We start from the raw sequence: 10739 nt of genomic DNA on the forward strand, positions 1-10739 counted from the left end.
CTTTTTTTTTTTTTTTTTTGAGACAGAGTCTTGCTCTGTCACCCAGACTGGAGTGTAGTGGTGTGATGTTGGCTCACTGCAACCTCCACTTCCCAAGTTCAAGCCAATTCTCCTGCCTCAGCCCCCCGAATAGCAGGGATTACAGGCATATGCCACCATGCCTAATTTTTTATTTTTAGTAGAGACGGGGTTTCACCATGTCGTCCAGGCTGGTCTAGAACTCCCAAACCTTGTGATCTGCCCGCCTCGGCCTCCCGAAGTGCTGGGATTACAGGTATGAGCCATCGCACCCAGCCAATTGTGAAACTTAAAAAAAAATTATATTGATACAGTGTATTACATTAATTGATTTTCAAATATTAAGTCAACTTTCCATTCTTGGAATAAATTTCCCTTGGAGTATAATTATTTTTGTATGTTGCTGGATTGCACTAGCGTATGTTGAAGATTTTTGCATCTATATTCATAGGAGATATTGGTCTGTAGTTTTCTTTTTCTTGTGATATCTTTGTCTAGTGATGTCTGGGCTTTTCTTTGTAGGCAGTGTTGGACAATTCAATGTCTTTAGTTGTTATAGAGCTATTCATATTTTCTCTCCTTTTGAGTCAGTTTCAGTAGTTTGTGTCTTTCCAATAATTTGCTCATTTAATCTAAAGGCACACAATTGTTCATAGTACTCCTTTATAAGCCTTTTTGTTTATCTTCTTTTTTTTTTTTTTTGAGACAGAGTCTTGCTCTGTCGCCCAGGCTGGAGTGCTGTGGTGCAATCTCGGCTCACTGAAAGCTCTGGTTCCCGGGTTCACACCATTCTCCCACTCAGCCTCCCAAGAAGCTGGAACTACAGGCGCCCGCCACCACGCCCAGCTAATTTTTTGTATTTTTTAGTAGAGACGGGATTTCACCACGTTAGCCAGGATGGTCTCGATCTCCTGACCTCGTGATCCACCCACCTCGGCCTCCCAAAGGGCTGGGATTACAGGCGTGAGCCACCATGCCCGGCCTTGTTTATCTTCTTTATATCTCTTCTTTCATTTCTGATTTTAGTAATTTGAGTCTCCCTTAGTTTAACTAAAAGGTTTGCCAATTTAAAAAATCTTTTCAAAACCTAGCTTTTGGTTTTGTTTTTCTCTATCGCATTTCTCTTCTCTAGTTCATTTGCTTCCATCTTTATTATTTTCTTTTAGTGTGCTTTTAATTGCTATTCTTTTTCCAGTGTCTTAGGGTGGAAGGTTAAGTGCTTGATTTGAAATCTTTCTTCATGGCTGGGCGTGGTGGCTCATGCCTATAATCTTAGCACTTATGGAGGCAAAGGCAGGCAGATCACTTGAGGCCAGGAGTTCAAGACCAGCCTGGGTAACATGGTGAAGCCTCAACTATACTAAAAATACAAAAATTAGCCAAGCATGGTGGCACATGCCTATAATCCCAGCTACTTGGGAGGCTGAGGCATGAGAATTGCTTGTGCCCGGGAGGTGGAGGTTGCAGTGAGCTGAGATCACGCCACTGCACTCCAGCCTAGGCAATAGAATGAGACTCTGTCTCAAAAACAAACAAACAAAAAACAAACCAAAAAACTTTCTTATTTTTTATTGTGTATATTTAAGGTATACATGATATAACATACACATATATAGTAAAATGGTTACTATAGTGGAACAAATGAACATATATATCCATCATCCTTACATAGTTATACATTTTCCTCTCTGTGGGCAGGAACAGCTATAAGCTACTCATTTAGCAAAAATCCCTAATAAAATACTCTATTACTAACTATAGTCTTCATGTTGTATATTAGATCTTTTTTTTTTTTTTGCATAAAGGAATATAAAACTATTTATTAACCACTGGTTCACCAGTATTTACAATCAAGTAAACAATATACAGTTGGATAACACTCTGATTACTACAAAGTTGTTCTTCCTGGCTTTTGTTGAACTAGTAAAGCAAATAACTGAAGATTGAGCCTACATGTAAGGAATCAGTTGGGGTAAAGAAAAAACATGCAGGTCAATAGGTCAGCTTACAAAAGGTTGTTCACACATTTACGGCAGCAGGTCCTCAACTGCCAACATCTCTAACCATCTGATTAGGTTTATATAAGCCAAGTCTTACATATTCCATTCATCATTACCTTTTAGTCAATGTAGCAACAGGGATTTCAACATTTTGTTAAGGAATGGCTCACTAGGGAAATTTTTAAATTTTCATTTAACTTAGTTTTGTTCAGCTAGTTAAAACACACTAGCATTTGTCTAGTGTCCTCATCTGGATGAGAAAACCTGCTGCGATGGCAGTGATAAAATCTTTCCTTTTAGGAAATTTGCAAATAAACCACTGCAATTATAGATACTTTAAAATTATCCAATTTAAATTGTCCTATTTAGAATTACTTATTTCCCTTGAAATGTATGGCTTCAGGAAAATTTTCAATTTAACTTGAAGTGATTATTTCTTATTTTGCTTGGAATAATGGCATCTCAGAAACATGGGTTTACCTGTGATTTTTTGTTTGGGTGAATGCTTAAAAACAAAGAAAAATTTACATATGCATTTTATGGATACACACACACACAAAAAAAGACATGTTAAAAACCTAAAATGGTCCTTAGGCTTATAAGAACACAAGTTTTGATTGAGTAATGACTATGGACACTTCCCCCAACATTTAGAAAAGCTGTTCTTTAATGAAGAGGAAATAATATACCATGGTATCAAATGTTCTTTTCTGATAAAAGAAGCAACTACAGAAAGCTTTTATTTATTTGTTCAAAGTAACCAGTGCTATGGATGCAAAAAACCCCCCAACAACTCTTCCAATGCTACTTTCAGAACAAACATATCAAACTTGATTTTCATTAGGATGCAGTTATTTCATCACACTAGTAAATCAAAATCCAAGACCCAAATTATATATATATATAAAAATATATATAAAAAAACAATGTGAACAATTATTGAGCTTCATCTTCTGGACAAGAAGGCCAAGTTAGTCTCTCTTCATAAAAAGCAATTACAATTTGAAGACACTTCATATTTGCCTCTTTCGCCAGCACCAAGTCTGCCTCATCTGAATCTTTCCATTTCATAAGAAACATCAATTCTCCACTGCTGTCTGTGGCACCAATTATTCTTTCAGGATCAAGACCTCTGGCAAATCCTCTTGGTTTGTCAGCAGCATCTCTTTTCTTCTTTGATTTGCTGTCATCAGATTCACTATCAGATAAAGATTTTCTTTTTGTACCATCTTTTTCTTTGCCAGCTTTCTGAGAGTTAACAAATGCTTCAATCAACTCTGGACAATCTAAATTTTCTTCAGGTTCCCAAGTATTGTCAGCATCTGAAAATCCCTTCCACTTCAGGAAATACTCCACTTTCCCATTCACTACACATCGATCTAGTACTTTTTCCACCACAAATTCTTCCGGCTCTGCCTCTTCAACTTTTTTACTCTTCCTATTGTTTTTTTCCTATTTTTTGAAATGTAGTTTTATTGCAGGCCATTTTTTATTGCAGACGTGAAGAGCTATTATTCACCACCTCCGAGCTGCTCCAGGTCGTGGGTCTGCAGCGTCTCCGGCCCTGCATGCCTACAGCTCGAGCCTGTATATTAGATCTTTAAACCTGTTTATCCTACATTATTTCTTCCTGTTTATTTAAGCATTTACAGTTACAAATTTCTCTCTAGGCACTGCTTTAGCTACATCCCATATGTTTTGGTATGTTGTCTTTCTTTTCATTTATCTCAAAATATTTCCTAATTTCCCTTGTGATTTCTTCCTTCACCCATTAGTTACTCAGTAGTATGTTAACTTCCACATATCTGTGGATTTCTCAGATTTCCTTGTTCTTTCTCTTTCTTTTTTTGAGACAGGGTCTTGCTCTGTTGCCCACGTTAGAGTGCAGTGGTTTGAACATGGCTCACTGCAGCCTTGATCTCCTAAGTCAAGCAATTCTCCCACCTAAACCTCCCGAGTAGCTGGGACTACAGGCATGTGCCACTGTACCCGGCTAATTAAAAATAAATTTTTGTAGAGATGGGGGTCACATCATGTTGCCCACGCTGGTCCCAAACTGCTGGGCTCAAGTGATTCTCCAGACTTGGCCTCTCAGTGCTGCAATTACTGATGTGTGCCACCACACCAGCCTCTAATTTCTATTGTGGTTATCGTATATTATTTTTAATTCCTTTGTGGTTAGAGAACATACTTTGTATTATTTCTTTCCTTTAAAATGTATTGGGTCTTGTATTATGGCTTAGCACATGGTCTATCCAGGAGAATGTTCCATATGCACTGGAGAAACATGTATATTCTGCTCTTGTTGAGTGGAGTGTCTATAGATGTCTGTTGGTTTCGTTGGTTTATACTGTTGTTCAAGTCATCTGTTTCCTTGTCAATCTTCTGCCTTATTGGTCTATCCATTATTGAAAGCCCATTCTTGTTGAATTGTGTTATTTCCCCTTTCAGTTCTGGCAGTTTATACTTTATGAATTTTGGTGCTTTTGGTTCACATATGGTTATAATTGTTGTATCTTCCTGATGGAGTGACCCTTTTATTATAAAATGTCCCTCTTTATTTCTAATAATTTTTTGAAGCCTATTTTGTATAACCACTCCTGCTTATAGTTGCTGTTTGCATGTTATATAATTTTTTATCCTTTTACTTTTAATCCATCTGTGTCCTTGAATTTAAAGTCTGTCTCCCATATACTGCGTTTAGTTGGGATTTTGTTTTCTTATCTAGTCTGATGTTCTCTGCCTTTTGATGGATAACATATTCACATTTAATGCTATTATTTATATAGCTGGATTTACTTTTGCTGGTTTACTTTTTGCTTTCTCCATGCCTCCTATGTTTTCTGTTTCTTTATTCCTCTTTTCCTTTCTTTTGCATTAAGTAAATATTTTCTGATGTAACATTAATTTTTAAATGATTTTTTACTATATATTTTTTGAATTGTTTCCTCAGTTGTTGCTCCAGGGCTTACCATACATACATGTTAACATCAGAATCTGCTTCACATTTACAATTCCAAAGAGATATAGAAACATTATTCGTATATAGCTCCATTCCCTGTTTCCTCTTGTGGTATTGTTATACATCTCTATATATGTTACAAACCCCGTAATATATTGCTATAATTATTACTTTACTTTTATACCTTTTGAAAAAGCTGAGGGAAGAAAATGGAGAAAAAAATATACTTACAGCTTTTGTTGCATTGGCCTATAAATATATATTTATAGCTTTTATTGTATCAAATTTATTTCTCATTTCTGGTTCTCTTCATTTGTTCCTGTATTACCACTGGGAGTCATTTCCTTAGTCCAATATAGCTTTGCTCCCATCCACCTCTTTTGTGCTGTTATTGGCAAATACATCACATTTCTTTGGTATAGTCCCAACAATAAAATTATATACATATTCAATTGCTTTTTAAAATTAGTTAAGAAAATAAATATGCATGCCATCTTTACTAATGCTTTTGTGTATTAGTATCTAGAGTCACTTGTTTCAGCCTCAATAACTTTTTTTTTTTTTTTTTTTGAGGTGGAGTTTCACTGTTGTTGCCCAGGCTGGAGTGCAATGCCACGATCTCGGTTCACTGCAACCTCTGCCTCCCAGGTTCAAGTGATTCTCTTGCCTCAGCCTCCCGAGTAGCTGGGATTACAGGTGCCTGCCACCACACCCAGCTAATTTTTGTATTTTTAGTAGAGATGCAGTTTCACCATGTTGGCCAGGCTGGTCTCAAACTCCTGACCTCAGGTGATCCACCTGCCTCGGCTTCCCAAAGTGCTGGGATTATATGTATGAGTCACTGTGCCTGGCCACCTAAATAACTTTCTTTTAGTATTTTTTGTACAGTGGGTCTGATAGCAATGAATTATCTCAATTTTTGTTTATCTAGGAATCTCTTCATTTTGTCTTCATATTTGAAAGACAATTTTTGCTGAATGTAGGATTTTTAGTTGACAGATTTTCTTTGAGCACTTTGAATGTTATCCCGCTGCCTTCTCCTTCTCCTTCATTTTAGGACAGGATCTCCCTCTGTCTCCCATGCTGGAGTACAGTGGTGTGATCATAGCTCACTGCAGCCTCCAACTCCTGGGCTCAAGTGATCCTCCCACCTAAGCCTCCCAAGTAGCTGGAATTACAGGTGTGTGCCACTATGTCTGGCTATTTAAAAAATTCATTTGTAAGGCCGGGTGCGGTGGCTCACGCCTGTAATCCCAGCACTTTGGGAGGCCAAGGCGGATGGATCACCTGAGGTCAGGAGTTCGAGACCAGCCTGACCAACATGGCGAAACTCCATCTCTACTAAAAATACAAAATATTAGTTGGGTGTGGTGGCCTGTAATCCCAGTTACTTGGAAGGCTGAGGCAGGAGAATCACTTGAACCTGGGAGGTGGAGGTTGCAGTGAGCTGAAATTACACCACTGTACTCCAGCCTGGGTGAAAAGAGCAAAACTCCATCTCAAAAAAAAAAAAAAAAAAAAAAAACAAACAAACAAAAAAAACCCAAACAATTACTTGTAGAGGTCTCCCTGTGTTGGCCAGGCTGGTCTTGAACTCTTAGCTTCAGGCAATCCTCCCTCCTTGGCCTGAGCCACTGTGCCTGGGCTGTTATCCACTGCATTCTGTTCTCCACTGCCTCTGATAAGAAGTCAGCTGTTGATCTTATTGGGGTTCTCTTGTAAGGAAGGATTTTTCTTTTTTTTCCTTTGAGACAGAGTCTCGCTGTGTCACCCAGGCTGGGGTGCAGTGGTGTGATCTTGGCTCACTGCAACCTCCACCTCCTGGGTTCAAGCAATTCTCCTGCCTAAACCTCCCGAGTAGCTGGGACTACAGGCGCATGCCACCATGTCCAGCTAATTTTTTGTAGTTTTAGTAGAGATGGGGTTTCACCATGTTAGCTAGGATGGTTTCAATCTCCTGACCTCGTGATCTGCCCGGCTCGGCCTCCCAAAGTGCTGGGATTACAGGTGTGAGCCACTGTGCCCAACCATAAGTAAGGATTTTTCTCTTGCTTCTTCAAGCTTTTCTTTGTCCTTGACCATTTTTTACTATAATGTGTGTTTGTGGATATCTCTGCATTTAACCTCTTAGAGTTTGTTGAGCTTCTTGTATGTGTAAAGTTTTCCATCAGATTTGGAAAGTTTTCAGCCCCTATTTATTTAAATATTTTTTTTCTCTTCTTTTCTCTTGCTCCTCTCCTTTTGGAACTTCCATTAGATGTATGTTAGCAAGCTTAATGATGTCTCATATTTCTCTGAGGCTCTGTTCATTTTTCTTCATTCTTTTTTTCCGTTTATAATTTTATTTTTAGAAAAAGAAAAAAGTGGGAAAAGGTGGGAAAATATAAGGATGGAAAACAATTACCTAATCACTTTGGTGAGCTTATGAGATGCTCATAATTCCATAGCATCTTCACCATAAAATGCTGCAGTGGTTACTTATTATCCAAGTGTTCATGTTTAATATACTGTTGAGATAAAAGGGTGGCCATCAGGTCAGCTTACTTAACTTTCTATTCTGCTCAGAACTTGAAGCTGCCCAGATTTCAGCAGAATTCACCTGGACTCATGTCTACATCAAACTAATCTAGTATAACTTTCTATAGGTGACAGACTGATCTCGAGAACCCATGACAAGGTATTTGTGACAAGGCCTCTATCTGCTGCAACTCCAACAGATACAGATTACGATGATGCCAGGCTGAGGACAGTCCAGATCCTGGAGATACCACCCAAAAACATGAACTCCAGAGGAAAGGTTTTTGGTGCCAGCTGCTCCAATCACTGTTCTAGGCACTGGGGACATAGCAGTAGTCAAGAAGACAGGTCTCTGTTCTGGTGTTCACATTTTATCATGGGATACAGATTGCAAAACCAACAAATAAAGGAAGGAAAGTATCAGAGTAATAATGTCAGGTATGCACAGAAATAAACTATGAGGTGATGAGAGTGACTTGGATGGATATTTTATACTAAGCACACAGGAAATACCTCCTGTGAGGAAGTAACATCTAAACTAAAACCTGAATTATAACAGCCTTCTAGACAGCGGGAATGGCTAATGTCAAGGAATGGAAAGGTGGGAATGACTTACTACATTCCAACGTAGTAATTAAGAGGGAAAATGAAGTCTGAGAGGCAGCCAGGGGCTAGGCCATGTAGGACTAGTGTAGGTTGGGATGGTTTTTTTTTTTTTTTTTTTGAGACAGTGGCACGATCTCAGGTCACGGCAACCTCCACCTCCCGGGTTCAAGTAATTCTCCTGCTGCAGCCTCCTGAGTAGTTGGGATTGCAAGCACCCACCACCATTTCCAGCTAATTTTTCTATTTTTTAGTAGAGATGGGGTTTTGCCATGTTGGTCAGGCTGGTCTCAAACTCCTGACCTCAAGTGATCTGCCCATCTTGGCCTCCCAAAGTGCTGGGATTATAGGCGTGAGCAGCTGCATCCAGCCCGAAGGTTGGATTTTATTCTAGGTTTGATGGGATGGTATTAGTGTTAAGCAGGGGAGTGATGTGATCTGAGTCACACTGAAAAATCACGAAAGTTGTTTTGTGCACAACAAGTTATACAGAGGTTGAAATGGAAGCTGGGGAATTACTTACGAGGCATTTGTAGCACTTCATGCAAAAGATGTTAATAACTGGGGGTGGTGATAGTGGAGATAGAGAGAAGCAAATGGATGTGCAGTAGGTATGGGACTAGCTGATAAATTGAATGCCAGGTGTGAAGAAAAGAGAAGAGTAAGGAATACTTTCTAGATATTTGCCTTGTGCACTTCGGTAGGCAATAACGCCATTTACTGAACTGGAAAAGAATGGGTTTGAATAAGCAGGGAGTTTAGGGGCAGGAATGGGAAGGGATATCACAAGTTCTGTTTTGATTATGTTAATTAAGTTGGAGACACCTACTGGTACTCCAAGTACAAATGTTAAGCAGACAGTTGAATAAACTAGTCTAGAACTACAGAAAGCGTGCTGCAGTTACCTGCTTTCAGTCTGAAGAAGCTGCCAGTGAGGCAGGAGGCCTCTAAGAGAAAATTTTCAGGCAACCCAAGGGAAAACTATTTCAAGAAGGTGTTGGAATGTATTGATAAGCCCAGGTTCCAACCCCAGTATGTAGTTTACTTTGCCTCGCTGAACATTCTTTTCCACCTGTAAAATGGGATAATGCTCAATTTTTTTGGGGGGGAGGTTGTGAGGTTAAAGAAGATAAAGAATATATCAGGAGCATGATCTCAGCATATCCAAAGCATTCAACAAATAGCAACTACTAGGACCATCACCTTCAGTTTGCTAAGAATTGGCTGTGTTCATAAACAAATAGTAAGAACCAAACTGGCTATATTTTCTCAAGGAAAGATACATCTTAGAAAGAGAGCTGCCATTAGACTTCACTATGGCCTTCACTTACTGTCCTTCAGTTGAAGCCTCTTTGAAAACAGCATAGCTCCCTACCACATACTTCCCTACCACGTATCAGGAAACAGTATTCTTTACCTAGCTGTTTCTACGAATGCCACTTACTTTGCCTAAATAAGATAAGACATTTAATACGATTTTCTTTTAAATCTCAAATGATGCCATAGAAACCATGAAAGTATTAGGTGCCTCCCTTCTTGCACTAAATACATACACGCACACACATACACAGTCTTAGCAACTGAAGTTACAGGAAAGGGGATATGAAACTCTCAAAGAATTTAGGGTACCTTCCACATATTAACATAACAATGCAACAATAATAGCAAACCTTTATGGAGGGCTTACTATAGGCCAGAAAGTACTGTGCTAGTTGTTTTAGATCTATTAACTCATTTAATTGCCCCAAAATCTTAAAAGGGTGGAATAATATTATTCTTGTACCATCTTCCCCAATAGATCAGCTTTAAATAAGAGACAGAGAGTTAGCCTATTAGAATTAAACTGGATAGGTATCCCAGTCCTGGGAGGTGTGACATAGTTGCTCAGTGAATAGCTGAAAGTTGGCTGCAGAATTAATTCCAGGAATTAAAGACAAAATCCATTTTTTTGGTTTGTTTTTATATTATAACGTGCCTTTAGTAGACGAGCTTGACAGAGTTTCAGCCTCAGCTTCCAAAGCAATAAGCACATCTCACTGTAGCTGGCTGAGTATTGTGAAGAAGGAAAGTAACAAATAAATGCAATTGTGTACAATCAGCATTGTTATCAGATCATCTTTTCTGAAGTATTTTATCCCTTAAATGTTTGGTAAATCTTTACCAGCATAACCTCATTTAAAATAATCTTTTTTTTTTTTTTTTTTTTTTTTTTTTAAGACAGGGTCTTGCTCTGCTGCACAGGTTGGAGTGCAGTGGCACAATCATGGCTCACTGAAGCCTTGAACTCCCAGGTTCAAGCATTTCTTCCACCTCAGCCTCCCTAATACCTGGGACCACAGGTGCATGCCACCATGCCAGGTTAATTTTTTTAATTTTTATTTTTGTAGAGACGAGGTCTCACTATGTTACCCAGGCCGATCTTGAACTCCTGGGCTCAAGTAATCCTCCTGCCTTGGCCTCCAAAAGTGCTGGGATTGCAGAAGTGAGTCACTGTGCCTGGCCTAAAATAATCTTAAAACTTAAAAATTTCACCTTGTAGCAGAGATAACTTTCCATGAAAACTTGTGGAATCTAGAGCCACTCTGGACTTTTTTTCTGAGAAGATGGAATAATTCAGATAAATAGACTTTCCAAACAAC

At 38.8% G+C, this 10739-nt stretch overlaps 1 pseudogene; it reads right to left on the reverse strand.

Annotated features, from left to right (window-relative positions):
• Nucleotides 1-2890: 2890 nt before the first annotated feature.
• On the reverse strand, nt 2891-3519 carry LOC141408341 (chromobox protein homolog 3 pseudogene; annotated as a pseudogene).
• Nucleotides 3520-10739: the final 7220 nt, after the last annotated feature.

This window comes from Macaca fascicularis, chromosome 13 (assembly GCF_037993035.2).
Source record: "Macaca fascicularis isolate 582-1 chromosome 13, T2T-MFA8v1.1".
Lineage (NCBI taxonomy): Eukaryota > Metazoa > Chordata > Mammalia > Primates > Cercopithecidae > Macaca > Macaca fascicularis.